General features: G+C 44.6%; 1 protein-coding gene and 1 pseudogene across 5 annotated transcripts in view; one reads left to right on the top strand and one right to left on the bottom strand.

Moving 5' to 3' along the window:
- The window catches only part of MFF (mitochondrial fission factor), a 45,784-nt gene extending 43,089 nt beyond the window's left edge, over window positions 1–2,695 (bottom strand). For 2 of the 5 annotated variants that reach the window (XM_077488530.1, XM_077488528.1), the window contains exon 1: window positions 2,430–2,694. The gene's annotated coding sequence lies outside the window, so the exon portion shown is untranslated. Of the gene's footprint in view, window positions 1–2,429 lie in introns of all 5 variants that reach the window. The other 3 variants (XM_077488529.1, XM_077488531.1, XM_077488532.1) reach the window with 3 other exon arrangements.
- Window positions 2,696–15,247: 12,552 nt separating this feature from the next.
- On the top strand, window positions 15,248–15,357 carry LOC143990561 (U2 spliceosomal RNA; annotated as a pseudogene).
- The last annotated feature ends 785 nt before the right edge of the window (window positions 15,358–16,142 follow it).

Consider the following 16,142-nt stretch of genomic DNA (forward strand, 5'->3'; position numbering starts at 1 on the left):
TATGGGCAGAAGTGACGTTTTGACACTGCTTCCGCCCTGTAATGGTATGGAGTCCCCCTTACTCTTCTCCATACCGAACAGGTAGCAGAACCCAATCGCCTCTGCCACTAGGCACCGGAGCACGGCGTGAGGGGCCCTCTCCCGCCGCCGATAAAAGTGATCTCGCAGGGATTCCGCCCCAGAGACAACTTTTATCTCAAACCAGACTGCCCGCTAAAGAAGGGGATACCGGGCTTATGGTAGCTAGCTGCTGCCAGAACTATATCCCTCTTCAAAGTACCACCGTATAATGACGGCGGTCCATAAGTTGTTAATATGACTTTTGTGTTGGGGAAAAAAAAAAGATGCAATTTCTTAATTTTCCAAAGAATTGTGGGGAAAAAAAATTACAACAACTTCAAAAAAACTTGCCATGCCTCAAACTAAATACCTTGGACTGTCTACTTTCCAAAAATGGGTCATTTGGGGGATGTATGCATTTTCCTGGCTTGGGCCTCAAAAAATTTGATAGGCTGCCAGTGCATCAATTTTCAATGATTGGTACCATAGTTTGTAGACTTTCTTTCACAAAGACCAAATAATATACAATGATCAATGATTCCGGTTATTTCTATCAAATAAGCGTAGCAGTATACATTTTGGTCAAAATTTATGACGAAAAATTACTTCTTTGCAAAATTTTATAACAGAAACTAAGAAAAACGTTTTGTTTTTTTTCCATTCGTAGGGCAAAAAATAAAAAATAAACTCAGTGGTGATTAAAAACCACCAAACGAAAGCTCTGTTCGTGTGAAAAAAGTAAATTTCATTTGGGTCCAGTGTTGCGTGACTGAGTAATTGTCATTCAAAGCACAACAGCACTGAAAGCTGGAAATTGACCTGGGCGGAAAGAGGGCAAAAGTGCCCAGTATTAAAGTGGTTAAAGATATAGTTCACCTTTATCAAAAGCTGCCCCTCAAGATAAGCAGTGTCTGTAGATAAAAAAAACTGTGGAGCTCCGAGCAAAGTAGAATATTGCCCTTGATATAGATGTAGGCTGTTTATATAAAACTTCTAGGACGTTGCTAAGAGATGCCCAGCTATTACTGTTCACCTTCACCATCACAGAGGTCATCAGTGAGCTCTTACTTTGAGTCAAACCCCTTCACGTGTGCTTTCTATTCCATGATGCAGTAGCTCTGAGCTCAGTGTTGGAGTCTATGATGGTTAAAGCGGAGCTCTGCGTTAAAAAAAAAAAAAAAAAAATTTAAAAGCGAGCAGCTACAAATACTGCAGCTGGTGACTTTTAATAATCGGACACTTACCTGTCCCAGGGTCCATTGGCTGGGAAATCATCAGGGACCTGTGACATGTCCCAGACGATAGTAGGGAGGGAGGGGGAGAGGTGAACTTCCTTCCAGCACCGCGGAGCCCCGGGAAGAAGTGGGAGCCTCATTTTAGAGGGTTTCCACCCCCCCAAAGAAAATGGCATGCCAAATGAGGCATGTCAGGGGGTCACCTTCCCGTGGAAGTTACATTTTTGGGTGGAATACCACTTTAAGGTGAAAAGTAATCGCTTGAACTCTCTTAGCAACGTCCTGGAAGTTTTCCAGTCAGGCTTTTTGGAGGTAAATAAACACATAAATGTATGAGGTACACAAGTAGAATTTAACTTTATAGGAAAGGCATTATCCAGAAGCTGCACAGTTTTTTTTTATCTATAGACACCCCTTATCTGCATGGGCAGTTTTGGAGTAGGTGAGCTATGCCTTTAAAGCAGTGGTCTCCAAACTCTGACCCTTTGCTTACTTTTATCCAGCCCTTGGCACAATATTTCATCCTCCGACGCCAACAACGAGCCACAGTTCCTCCCTGTGACACCAATAAAAGTGACACCACTGTGGGGCCACAGCTCCTCCCCGTGACGCCGACAACGGGCCACAGCTCCTCCCCATGACGCCGACAACGGGCCACAGCTCCTCCCTGTGATGCAGACAATGGGCCACAGCTCCTCTCCGTGACGCCGACAACGGGGCATGATTCTGCCCACCCAATGACACCAATGATGGGGCACAATTCTCTCACTGACACCAAAGATGGGGCATTTGTTTACTCCCACTGGGTGCCAGGACATTTTCTCCTCTCACTGGCCCTAGTCCCCCACTCCCCACAGTCTGAAGGACATTAAACTGCCCCTTTGTTTAGAAAGTTTGGAGACCCCGGCTCTAAAGGAAGGAAGGGTTCCGAGTGTAGCCCAGATCCCTTGATACAGGAGGACCCCAGTATACCAATGTACATAACCCTGGAGGGCACAACCCATGGCTGTCAGTGTTGAGGAAGACTCTCCCTCCCCCTCCCGGGTCAGGTCACCATGGGGACAGGGAAGAGTCGGGCCTGTACACAGAACTGTCTCCCCACACACAGTGCTCTATACCCGAATCCCCACTCACAGCTCAGCGCTCGATAGCTCCGCAGATCGCTTGAGATGAACCCGCCCGGCAGCCGTACCCCGGAAGTCGGCCTATCTCCGTCACACGACGCCAGCGGAACAGGAGGACGTTTGAGGTGACGTAGTAGGTGACAGCTGTCAGTGGTGGGGACGGCAAAGGTCATGTGGGAGAGCCCTATGGAGGGAGACCTGTGGGGGACACAGTCAGCGCTGTGCTGAAGAAGGAGAGCGGCGCTGCCTAGGAGAAGACCCTGGTGTTGGTAGACAGAAGTTCCTACGGCTGTCCACTGGGTGGCGCTGCAGGCTCACGTTTCTCCTGAAGGTTGTGTCTGTGTTCAATAAAGTTAGTAAATATCTCCATCCAATGATATTCTCTTTGTTAAAGCACGGTGTGTTGGAAGTAATTGCCTTTTTTTCCAATCAAAAAAAATTGGTATTACTTTTTTTTTTTACATCTTTTGTTGCATCTTAGTCCTGCTGATCTCTTTGCAGCTTCCTTTCTACATGCCTGCATTCCAACTATGCCTGCATGGCCCACTGTTGTCTCCCTTAATGACAGCCTGAGCAATGGCACGCAGGCTGGCGCGTGGCAACCTTGTGGTCTCCTTAAGAAGCCATTGTGATACGGTGACAACATGTGATTGGGAGATGATGGTAGAGCGTTGTCACCCGGCAACAGGAAGTTCACAAACAAGGACCTTCATGGCAGGATCTCCAAGAATTCATTTAATAAAAGGATGCAAATGACTTCTGAATGATATGTACACTATATTGTCAAAAGTATTGGGACACTTGCCTTTACACGAAAATTAACTTTAATGTCATCTTAGTCCGTAAGGTTCAATATTGAATTGGCCTACCCTTTACAGCTGCTTCAACTCTTTAGGGAAGGCTGACCACAAGGTTTAGGAGTGTGTCTATGAGAATGACCATTCTTCCAGAATTTGTAAGGTCAGGCACTGATGTTGGACGAGACGGCCTAGCTCACATTCTCCGCTCTAATTCATCCATCAGGTTGAGGTCAGGGCTCTGTACATGCCAGCCAAGTTCCTTCACCCGCTCATCCATGTCTTTATGGACCTTGCTTTGTGCACTGGTGTGCAGTCATGTTGGAACAGGAAGGGACTAGCCTGAAACTGTTCCCACAAATTTGGGAACATGAAATTGTCCAGAAAGTCTTGGTATGCCTTAAGAGCTCCCTTCACTGGAACCGAGCCCAACCCCTAAAAAACAACCCCACACCATAATCCCCCCTCCACCAAATGACTTGGACTGATACATAAAGCAAGGTCCATAAAGACATGGATATGAAAAAGGGGACTTTAAAGAGGAAGTAAACCCACAGAAAAAAAAAAACCCTGCAAGAGAAAGGCATAATTAGCTAGAATGCATAGCATTATGTATGTGCTAGCTACAGGTAAGCCTTAATATAGGCTTACCTGTAACATAAAGTTGTAGACAAGGGTTTACAACCACTTTAAAGGCAACAACAACACAAGTATAAAGTAAAAAAGCATTTATTATTACACATGAAATTTGATCATACAAGCATGTATTGATCAGTTAAAAACAAGAGATAGCAAAAAACCAAGAGAACAAAAACGTAACAAAATTGCATAGTATTCTATCATAAATACTCTCCGATTATTGAAAATTTCCAGTACCCGACGCGTTTCTGGTTCAAGCTCTTCATCAGGGGTATTGGATAGGATAGTGATGGCGAACCTTGGCACCCCAGATGTTTTCAAACTACATTTCCCATGATGCTCAACTACACTGCAGAGTGGATGAGCATCATGGGAAATGTAGTTCCAAAACATCTGGGGTGCCAAGGTTCGCCATCACTGGGATAGGAGAATATGTAGTCATAGTTTGTCTAATAAAGAAAATTAAAAAAGGTTATCATAGCAATATGACATGGATTATGGCAGCCATAAAAGAAGAGGACAAAAAGTTGTTTGTGGGAAACTTACCATAAGGTAGGTAAAAGCTGATCTGAAGGAGTATACTGTACTATGCGAACAGAAGAAGTTGATAAGACACTGCAGAGGATGGCATCACTGGAAGCCTATTGACACTGTCCAATGGATTCAAACAAGTGTATTGTGGGGGCCATCCATGAACTGATTGGTCACAGATCAAGGTGGTATATGAAGTGTAGCAGAGGTCTTGTTTTTAACTGATGATTACATGCTTGTATGATCAAATTTTATGTGTAATAATAAATGCTTTTTTACTTTATACTTGTGTCTTTGTTGCCTTTAAAGTCGCAAGCAAGGGGGTTTCCTTTTTTCCTATACAACAGGGATGTGGCAATAACAACAATCTCTGACATGGTGAAAACGTATCTATATATAAAGACATGGATGAGCGAGTTTTGGATGGAGGAACTTGACTGGCCTGCACAGATTCCTGATCTCAACCGGATAGAACACCTTTGAGATGAATTAGAGCGGAGACTGTGAGGCAGGTCTTCTCATCCCCATCAGTGCCTGACCTCACAAATGCACTTTTGGAAAAATGGTCAAACGTTCCCATAGACACACTCCTAAATCTTGTGGATAGTCTTCCCAGAAGAGTTGAAGCTGTTATAGCTACAAAGGGTGGGCCAACTCAATATTGAACCCTACAGACTAAAACTGGGATTCCATTAAAGTTCATGTGCATGTAAAGGCAAGCGTCCCGATACTTTTGGTAATAGAGTGTACCTGTGAACGCTTCTGTCTTTAACTATTGGGTTTACATACATTTTGAATTTGGAATAATTTATTTTTATTTATGGTGGATAGGAAATTAACATGTTATATTCACCGGGTGAAGTCAGCACATCTAGCTTTAGGTTAGCTGACTTTATTGCTATCATGTGAATAGCCTATGCTATGAGCAGTAGAAGAAATTACCCACACTGCTGAATAATGCAGAGAAGGGACCCCCTCTTTTTTCTTTTCTTACCTGTCTGCATTTCAGTACCTGACAATAAAATGATCAGCTGGTGCTGGGCTTTCTCTCTAAAAAGTCCAGCTCTGTTCACCTCCAGCCCTATCTGTGACCCAAGAAAAATATCCTCCTAACAATGTAAGCACTGTAGGGCCTACCCCAGCTGGCCTCCCTTCCTTTCCTCTCTACTGTTTATCCCTTTCAGTCCTCTGTATGCTTAGCAGCAGAGCTGGAATGCCCCTAACCATGTTCAGCACTTTGCTTACTGTATACTACCCTATACTACTTATATTGTTCAAAATACTAACAACGTACAAAGCTACCCAGAAATCTGCCCCCAGCTAGATCACCAATCTCAGTCTATCACGCAAACGATGCTCTTCGCTCTTAAGAACTTGCGCTCTGTAGCTCCCTCATAACCAGGCATGTACTGGCCATTGGGACTACCGGTAGTTTCCCGGTGGGCCAATGGCTCAGTGGGCCAGTCAGGTGCAGTCCTGGAGCTGCTCCTCACTGACTGTGAGTGATTGTGATTTCACTCCTGTCAGGAGGAGCAGCTGCCATCACTTGCTGGAGAGAGCATTAAGCTTTATGCTCCCTCCAGCCTGCAGGGGCAGATAGACAGCCGGCAGACGTTCCTTCCTCTCTCCCCTTTATCACTTGTTATCACATGACTGGAGAGTAAGGATGAGCTCAGGCATGTTCGCAAACCACACATGCAGAGCCAGCCAGGAAATCGGCACTGTACAGCGCTAATCAGAAGCAGCGAGACATTGTCCCGATGCGCTACTGCAGAGATCGAGAAATGTCTCACTGCTTGTGATTAGCACTCTGCAGTGCCGATTTCCTGGCAGGCTCTGCAAATATGGCTTGCAAACACACCTGAGCTCATCCTTACTGGAGAGAGGAATGAGAATCTGCCTTCAAAACTGTGAGTAAACGTGGGAGGGGGAGGAGAGGGAGGACACACTGATGTGAAGGAGGCTGCTGATAGGGACACAATGATGTGAATGGGGCTGCTGATGGGCACTCTCTGATGTGAAAGGGGCTGCTGATGGGGACACTCTGATGTGAAGGGGGCTGCTGATGGGCACTCTCTGATGTGAAAGGGGCTGCTAATAGGGACACAATGATGTGAAGAGGGCTGCTGATGGGCACTCTCTGATGTGAAAGGGGCTGCTGATGGGGACACTCTGATGTGAAGGGGCTGCTGATGGGGACACACTGATGTGAAGCGGGCTGCTGCTGGGGACACACTGATGTGAAGGGGCCTGCTGATGGGGACACACTGATGTGAAGGGGGCTGCTGATGGGCACTCTCTGATGAGAAGGGTGCTGCTGATGGGGACAATCTGATGTGAAGGGGGCTGCTGATGGAGACACTCTGATGTGAAGGGGGCTGCTGTTGGGGACACTCTGATGTGAAGGGGCTGCTGATGGGAACACAATGATGTGAGCGGGTTGCTGATGGGGACACTCTGATGTGAAGGGGGCTGCTGATGGGCACTCTCTGATGTGAAGGGGGCTGCTGATGGGGACACACTGATGTGAAGAGGGCTGCTAATGGGGACTCTCTGATGTATAAGGGATGCTGATGGGGACACTGATGTGAAGGGGGCTTCTGATGGGGACACACTTATGTGAAATGGGCTGCTTCAGGGGACACTCTGATGTGAAGGGGCTGCTGGTGGGCACACACTGATGTGAAGGGGGCTGCTGATGGAGATACACTGATGTGAAGAGGGCTGCTCATGGAGACACTCTGATGTGAAGGGGCTGCTGATGGGGACACTCTGATGTGAAGGGAGCTGCTGATGGGGACACACTGATGTGAAGGGAGCTGCTGATGGGGACACACTGATGTGAAAGGGGCTGCTGATGGGGACACACTGATGTGAAGGGGGCTGCTGATGGGCACTCTCTAATGTGAAAGGGGCTGCTGATGGGGACACACTGATGTAAAGGGGGCTGCTGATGGGCACTCTCTGATGTGAAAGGGGCTGCTGATGGGGACACTCTGATGTGAAGGGGGCTGCTGATGGGGACACACTGATATCAAGGGGGCTGCTGATGGGGACACACTGATGTGAAGGGGGTTGCTGATGGGGGACACTCTGATGGGAAGGGGGCTGCTGATGGGGACACTCTGATGGGAAGGGGCTGCTGATGTGGACACACTGATGTGAAGGGGGCTGCTGATGGAGACACACTGATGTGAAGGGTGCTGCTGATGGGGACTCTCTGATGTAAAGGGTGCTGCAGATGGAGACACTCTGATGTGAAGGGGGCTGCTGATGGGGACACACTGATGTGAAGGGGGCTACTGATGGGGGCACACGGATGTGAAGGGGGCTGCTGATGGGGACACACTGATGTGAAGGGGGCTGCTGATGGGGACACTCTGATGTGAAGGGGGCTGCTGATGGGGACACACTGATGTGAAGGGGGCTGCTGATGGGGACTCTCTGATGTATAGGGGTGCTGATGGGGACACTCTGATTTTAAGGGGGCTTCTGATGGGGACACACTGATTTGAAGGGGGCGGCTGCTGGGGACACACTGATGTGAAGGGGCTGCTGATGGGGACACACTGATGTGAAGGGGGCTGCTGATGGGGACTCTCTGATGTGAAGGGTGCTGCTGATAGGGACACTTTGATGTGAAGGAGGCTGCTGATGGAGACACTCTGATGTGAAGGGGGCTACTGATGGGGACACTCTGATGTGAAGGGGGCTGCTGCTGGGGACACACTGATGTAAAGGGGGCTGCTGATGGGGACACACTGATGTGAAGGAGGCTGCTGATGTGTACTCTCTGATGTGAAGGGGGCTGCTGATGGGGACACACTGATGTAAAGGGGGCTACTATTAGGGACACACTGATGTGAAGAAGGCTGCTGATGGGGACACACTGATGTGAAGAGGGCTGCTGATGGGGACACACTGATGTGAAGGGGGCTGCTGATGGGGACACACTGATGTGAAGGGGGCTGCTGATGGGCACACACTGATGTGAAGGGGGCTGCTGATGGGCACACACTGATGTGAAGGGGGCTGCTGATGGGCACACACTGATGTGAAGAGGGCTGCTGATGGGGACACACTGATGTGACGAGGGCTGCTGATGGGGACACACTGATGTGAAGGGAGCTGCTGATGGGGACACTCAAAATTAAAGTGGGCCGGTCATGATGAAGTCCAGGGCCAAATTTTTGTCCCAGTCCAGCCCTGCTCGTAACCTTTTTTTTCTCACCTCCAGGACTTCTCCAGAGCCTCTCCCATCCTCTGGAACTCCTTATCCAAATCTGTTCCACTATCTCATACTTTGTCCACATTTAGGCAATCCCTGATAACTCATCTCTTCAGGGAAGGCTATCCCGCCTCCATATATAAATTGTACTTCTATTTCTTCCATCAGCTGATCTCTCACAGTCATTACCCTTTGTGTCATTAGCTCCTCAATCTAGATTGGAAGCTCTCATGAGCAGGGCACCTCCTAATCTCTTTGGAATTGTATTGTAACTAAGCCCTGCACAAACTTCTGCTATATAAATCCTGCATATTAATACCCTACGGTTACATACAGTATACAGATCAACACCTTATAAAATTGTATCCTCCAGGTTCTAAAAGATTAAAGTAAATACATCTTAAACAAGGGAGAGTCACCAGGGCAATATATACAATATAAATCCTAGTTCTGACTACGATCCCTGTGGGTTATTAACAAAAATCTCATAAAACAAACTAGAAGAGGTTTGGATAATCATATAAAAAACTGTACACAGGGTAGTTTTCCTGCAGAGGTATAGGTACCCATCTGCTGCCAGAGAAAAATTGAGTTAACCTCAGTTATTCACACATTCACAGGAAGTCTTGTATTTTATCAATGAGTGCAAGGCTTCTTCTAATTCGCTGAGATGGAGAGGTGGGCACATGATGTCACATCATATGAGGCCTTGTAGTCATTGAAAAAATATACAAAGCTTCCTGTGAATGGCTGAGAATCATTCAGACTGAATACATTTTGCAAATGAGGCATCCCGTACCGCTAATGAAACAATGCCCTGTATACTGAAAGTAACTGATACTACATACCATTTATACGGTACTGACAGCAGCCTCATTTCTTAGTTATGGAAATGAATGCAAAGTGTTCTCTGATTGGATGAGGTGCAGAGGCGGGTTGGACTATTCACTTCATCATACAGAGAACAGCAAGGATCACTCTATTAGCAGCAGTGGTTCTCTGCTTCAGCAGGGGTTGGCCAGGTATAAAATATGTACATTATACAAACTGGACCATCCTCCAGGTTGAATGACACCAGGCATCATTTAGTCCAATTTTTGTGAGCCCAGACTGTTAATTACACAGCCCCTAGGGTTACGTCATCCCACAGCCTAGGCTGACAATTGACAAACTGTAATGGCTGGAGGTCACATGTCATAACGTGATTGCCGGTCTATGCAGGAGAGATGATTGCCCACCATCGATGATGAAGTGGAAACCCAGCTTGTCACATGACTGCATTGAAGACACCTGGATTGAAGATGTGTATCTTGGGAACTTTTTTAAATATTTTGCGTGTAGGGGTTCAGCAAGTGGGAAGAGGGGCTCTAAATGGAGTTCTTCTTTTATTAAAACTAAGTTAACCCTTTTCCTTCCTAGGCTTGCTCCACAGAAGACCACAGTTATTTTTAGCCCTTCTGAAAAAGATTGCCACAATTGGGGTCCTTATTTTTTTGGGCAAGTAATGACACATTTTTTAAAATTTTTTAGGGGCAGTTAAAGAAAAATGTATTCATTTGATAGGACAGCTGATTTCACTTGTCCCTATCCAAGAGCTATGGCCGCGCATACGCAACCGTGCTATTCAACAAACAGGAAGCGAAACCCAAAGCATCACTTACTACTTCCGGCAGGAGGAACGCATGAACGCCAACCGGAAGTGATGTAAGAGAGACAGGAACAGCACCTGTATCCAACACAAACATCCGGTGAAGGAAATTGACAACCAAGACCGGAAGTGACATCAGTGGAGCGTGTTCCGAACATGTTTGCGTTCCAAAAAACAAGAGTCACTACTTATTCTAAACAACATTTTGATATCAAAAGAATTATGACCAAACACAGGGGGGGTCCTCAAAAACGATAAACTCTTGGGTCCAGTACTTCTGGATCGACCTCAAGTTGTTTTTAGAGGAGTTCCCCCTCTTAAACTTCAGATAGCCCCCAATATTATAGATGCTTCCAATAGAGTGTCATTTTTCAAAAGTCAAAAGGGTATTACCCTTGTCATAATTGTAATGTGTGCACCATCAACAAAGAGAAAAGTAGGAAAATATGCCAGTTCAAATCCCATAACACTAGTAGGGTTTTTGACATTAATACTTTTATCACCTGTACTTCACAGAATGTTGTGTACTTATTAATTTGTCCATGTGGCCTACAGTATGTGGGCCGCACGATACGTGCTATGAATGTAAGGGTTAATGAGCACATTACGAACATAAAAAAGTGATTCCTAAAACAGTGTCTCTAGACACTATTTAGAGTGCCATAATAAAACCCCTAAGCTAAAACCCTTTATAGCTATCGATAGGTTTAATCCACACTGGCGAGGGAGTATGACCAAACGAGAAATATCTAAACTTGAGACCCACTGGATATATCATCTCAAGTGTTACATTCCTTACGGCATGAATGTCGACTGGGATGTAAACGGTTTTATTAATAATTGTGAATTTTAAGGTTTATGTGTTTTTAACACTAGTGGGCAGTGTTTACATATATATGTATATATATATATATATATATATATATATATATATATATTTTTTACCATGTTGCTGGTTCTTATATATATATATATATATTCTACTTTATACCATGTATTCACACAATATAACTTGCAATGTAGTAATTTTATTTTTTAATTGCTATTTGTATTTCTATTGTATTTTTATTGAATTATTTATGTCATTATAACTAGGGCCTCCTTTTTTATCCTCTCTTTAATGTTAATAATTTAAATAACGCTATTTATATTTATTCATCTTACATTTTTTTCATGTAATATGGAATAGATGCATTTTTGGACGCTTTGGTACTGTTCACCATTTTGTCCAAAAGTCTCTTCCTTCTTTGTCGTTCTTTGAAACGCAATCATGTTTGGAACGCGCTCCACTGACGTCACTTCTGGTCTTGGTTGTCAATTTCCTTCACCGGAAGTTTGCGTTGGATACGGGCGCTGCCTGTTCCTGTTTCTCTTACATCACATCCGATTGCTGTTCATGTGTTCTGGCCGCCGAAAATAGTAAGTGTTGCCGTTGGTTTCGCTTCCTGTTTGTTGAATAGCATGGCTGGACTGGGCATGCATGGCCGTAGCTCATGGATAGAGACAAATTAAATCAGGTGTTTTTAATGTCATGCTGCCCTATCATGGGCCAGCATGACGTGGTTATTTGTATTTATATGCAAGTACACTGAGAGCCACGGATTTTTATATGTCATGACGTCCCTTTTTACCTGTATGTAGACTACAATAAAGTTTGTGTGTTTTACCTCTACGGGCTTCACTATTGTTGCTTTTTCCTTCTATTGGGTTAGTATCCCGGTGGTGAATGCACAATATATCCATCTTCTTGTGCGCGTCCTGACATTTTTCTGAGATTGACCTACCTGGATATCTTATGACCTGCCTATTGTTTTTGGAAAGTGCCGTTCGAATACATCATTTACCACCTGCAATATATACCTTGCGTGTTTTTCATATTCTTCTGGTAAGCAGTTTGATTGCACTGGGGTGTGGTGTGCTTTCTTTATGCACATTGAAGTGGCAGAGGCTCTACATCATCAGCTTTATCAAATTTTTACTTATTTATTTGTCACAGATTCTATGAGCCACTAAAGCGCTGCATTTTAGACTTATATTTTTATTGTTTGGTTATCAATGAACTATGCTGGCTGCTGTTCTTTTTTTTTTTCATTTGAGTTAGCGCAGATATTTGTTCACCCCGTTTTCTTAATATATATATATATATATATATATATAATTTTTTTTTTTTTAACTATGCTAAAAAACATAAAAAAAATATATATTTTTTTTCATAAATTTAGATCAAATTGTATTCTACTATATGTCTTTAGTAAAAGAAAAAACCCAATAAGTGCATAAGCCCCCGTACACACGGTCGGACATTCCGACAACAAAATCCGTCTGATTTTTTCCAACGGATTTTGTCCGAAACTGGTGTTGCATACACACAGTCGGACAAAGTTGTCGGAAAATCTGATAGTTCGGAATGTGATGACTTTGTTCGTTGCGACGGGACTACATTGCGGCTAGTAGCCAATAGCTTTGTTCTCGTAATTTAAACTGAGCATGCGTGACACTTTGTTCGATTGGAATTCTCTACAAAAGATCGGAAAAAGTGAGATCGGATTTTGTTGTCGGAAAATTTGAGGTCCTGCTATCAAAATTTTTCCGTCTGAATTTCAGACGGAAAAAGTCCGATAGAGCCCACACATGATTGGATTTTCCGACAATATAATCCGATCGGACCTTTTCCGTCAGAATTTTTGACCGTGTGTACAGGGTATAATATTTGATTTGCGTGAAAGTTTTATAGTGTCTATTAATGATGGTAGATATACTGGAATTTCTATTTATTTCATACTAGTAATGATGGCGATCAGAAAGTTATAGTGGGACTGTGATAGTGCGGTGGAAAATCTGGCACTAACTGACTCTTTGTGGGAACTGCCACTAACTGCCACTAACATCTCCAGTGACACTAATACAGTGATCGGTGCTAATTCTATACACTGTCACTGTTCTAATGACACTGGCTAGGAAGGGGGTTAACATCTAGGGGGTATCAAAGGGTTGATTGCTCCCTCTTTACAGAGCTCTGTGTACGGATATATTTGAGTGGTAGTGTCTGTATATGTGCTTCTCTATGGAACATACAATTCATGATATGGGTGGTTATATATATATATATATATATATATATATATATATACCGTATATATATATATATTTTTTTTTTTTTCAAAATTTTCGGTCTTTTTTCATTTATAGAATAAAGAATAAAAATCCTGGTGGTGAAAAAGAAAGCTCTATTTGTACGAAAAAAATTATATAAATTTAATTTGTGTACAGAGTTGCATGACCAGTTAAAGTAGCATAGTGCCGAATAGAAAAAACTGGGCAGGTCACGAAGGGGGTAAAACCTCCTGGGGCTGAGGTAGTTATAAAAGGCAATTCATCTCCAGAATATGTTCTTTTACATTGCCTCTCTTTTTAGCTCTCTTCGTGCACATATAATAAATAATTATCTCTTCGTGCACATATAATAAATAATTATCCAAACAACCTGGAAAGTTGTATAAAATACTATAGACATCAAAAGGATGATGGAAATCCCCCTGCTTACTGGCCATTAGATGTTTATCCAATTTGCAGTAACAAAGCTGTAATTATATAAGATATAGGCAGAGCCTGCAACTGTTACTAGTCTAAATAATGTGTACACAGCCAGAGTGGTGTCACTGTGGGGGTGCGGGAGATGACCATACCTGGGTCACACCCACCAGAGGGGTGACACCTGCCAGAGGGATGACACCATCAAGGAAACAGTTGAAGCGGGTGGTGTCGAACCCCACACCCCCCCAGTGAAGTGTGCTGCTTTCCTCTGCTCAGTCTGCCAGAGAACTCAGACAGCGGCTCTGTGACAGGAGAGGAAAGCTGCAGGTTGTTAGAATGTTTCGCCCCTCACCCCCTCCCTTTCTCCTGTTAGCAGTGTGGTAGAAGAGAGATTGGCTCTCATCAGGTTCGCTGCCCAACTTCCTGCCCACTCAATTTCCCTCTTCATTGGCCACAGCAGAGGGCCAATCAGAAGAGACTAGGGGAGCATCATGGGACATGTAGTCCTGGAAGATTGGCCATTGCTGTCCACAGCGAGCAGGCTACAGCCTCCAGCATTCACTCTGCTGGGGGGAGAGATAGACCCTGGAACCCAGGAAAAATCTCAAGAAGTGAGTGCTATACTGTAGCAGCTACAGAAGACTGTAAAAAAAGAGGGAATTGTGCTGAGGGAAGCCAGAGAGAGAGAGCCACGCTTCGCAGCCCCACTAGAGAGAGCCACGCTGCCCAGCACCATCAGAGAGAATTACACGTCCCAGAAAGAGGCCATACAACCGACATAAAGACAAGCTTACAGACAGGACAAACACATGGACGAGCATACCGAGGTAATGGGTATCCTCTAGGTCACAAGAAATACCTGCAGATTCATCTCTGTATTCAAACCAGAGACCTTAACCTATATATCCACCATGTTTCTTTCTGTAGTAATATAAGGTTAAAGTCACCTCTTCTTGGAGGACATAGATTCCCTTAATTTTCATGCCATCAACTTTTTTTTCAAAAGTGTTTTGCCAGAAGTTTTCTGAGCTCCCTCAAATGTTCACCTATATGGATCTTTAGAGATCTCTTAGTAACATTTTGGACAGGGGCAGGTAAGCATGTATATCACTCTCATGGTGGAGCAGTTTATCAGGCCCCTTATCTCATAATTCTCCTGACCTACGGCTTCACTGAAAGTGTCAGTTCTGTCAACAAAGGGACATTTCTGAAATCTGTTTCAGGGAAACATTCCCTTTGATCTAAGATACCCTGACTGCCAGTTCGAATTTGGTTCTTTTATGAATTCAGAATGTCTCCCAGATTTCGTGCCCATTGGGCCACCATCTTGGGAGCCAGTCCCACTATGTTAGCTAGTCCAGGATTGTTGGTTGTGAACAATGCCGTCATGGTTGAAACGCGTTAACATCTGCTGTATCTACTTGTCTTTTGTGGAGTATCAATATATTTGAATCCCTTCTCGGCCTTTTGGCTTAGATCAAGTGTAGTATCTGTTCTTATCAGTTTCCAGCGGAGGTACTGTGTTACTCCCCAGTGTGGGGAAGACACATGCAAATCCAATGGTATCATTGAACCAGGAAGGGCGGCTCGGCAGTTCCAGTGTCTGGGCATCCATGCTTGGACAGCGGGGCCGAGTCCAAGCCGTCTGGAAGGGTGCTCCTGATGGAGATAGGTGCTGCATGCGGTCTGACCCAGAGGGTCGGGTCACTGGCCTTCTGGCCTAGATTGGGGTAGCTCTAGCTCCGGTCAGTTTTTCGGGAGAGAACACCGGCTCCACTCTTGATGGGGGGGTAGAGCGCTTAGTATCTCTGAATGTAATTAGGAAGGAGTGATGGGAGCGACGATGGGGCCTGATGGTAAAGGTGTCAGGGCTGGCTTAGCCCTTACTTCTCTGAGCTGGCTGCTCAGCTGTCGGCTAATTGCCAGTTCTCATCTCTCTCCACAGTTACCAGCTGTTCCTGATCCTGCTTGTCTGACCTGCCTACTTAAAGCTGTCCAGCTCACTTCATCTTATTTTATTTATTTATTTATTTCAGGTACTTATATAGCGCTGTCAATTTACGCAGTGCTTTACATATACATTGTACATTCACATCAGCCCCTACCCTCAAGGAGCTTACAATCTAAGGTCCCTAACTCACATTCATACATAACTAGGGACAATTTAGACAGGATCCAATTAACCTACCAACATGTCTTTGGATTGTGGGAGGAAACCGGAGTACTCTGCCTTCGCCTTGGTCACATCTCAAGAAACCATCTCCTGCGGTTCTGTTTAAAGACTGACTTGCTGACATCCCTTCTGGCTCCTTATCCTGCCTGCTGTTGCTCCACTTGGATCCCTGA

This window comes from Lithobates pipiens, unplaced genomic scaffold (genome assembly GCF_037356315.1).
Source record: "Lithobates pipiens isolate NorthernLeopardFrog02 unplaced genomic scaffold, aLitPip1_a1.2 Scaffold_18, whole genome shotgun sequence".
Lineage (NCBI taxonomy): Eukaryota > Metazoa > Chordata > Amphibia > Anura > Ranidae > Lithobates > Lithobates pipiens.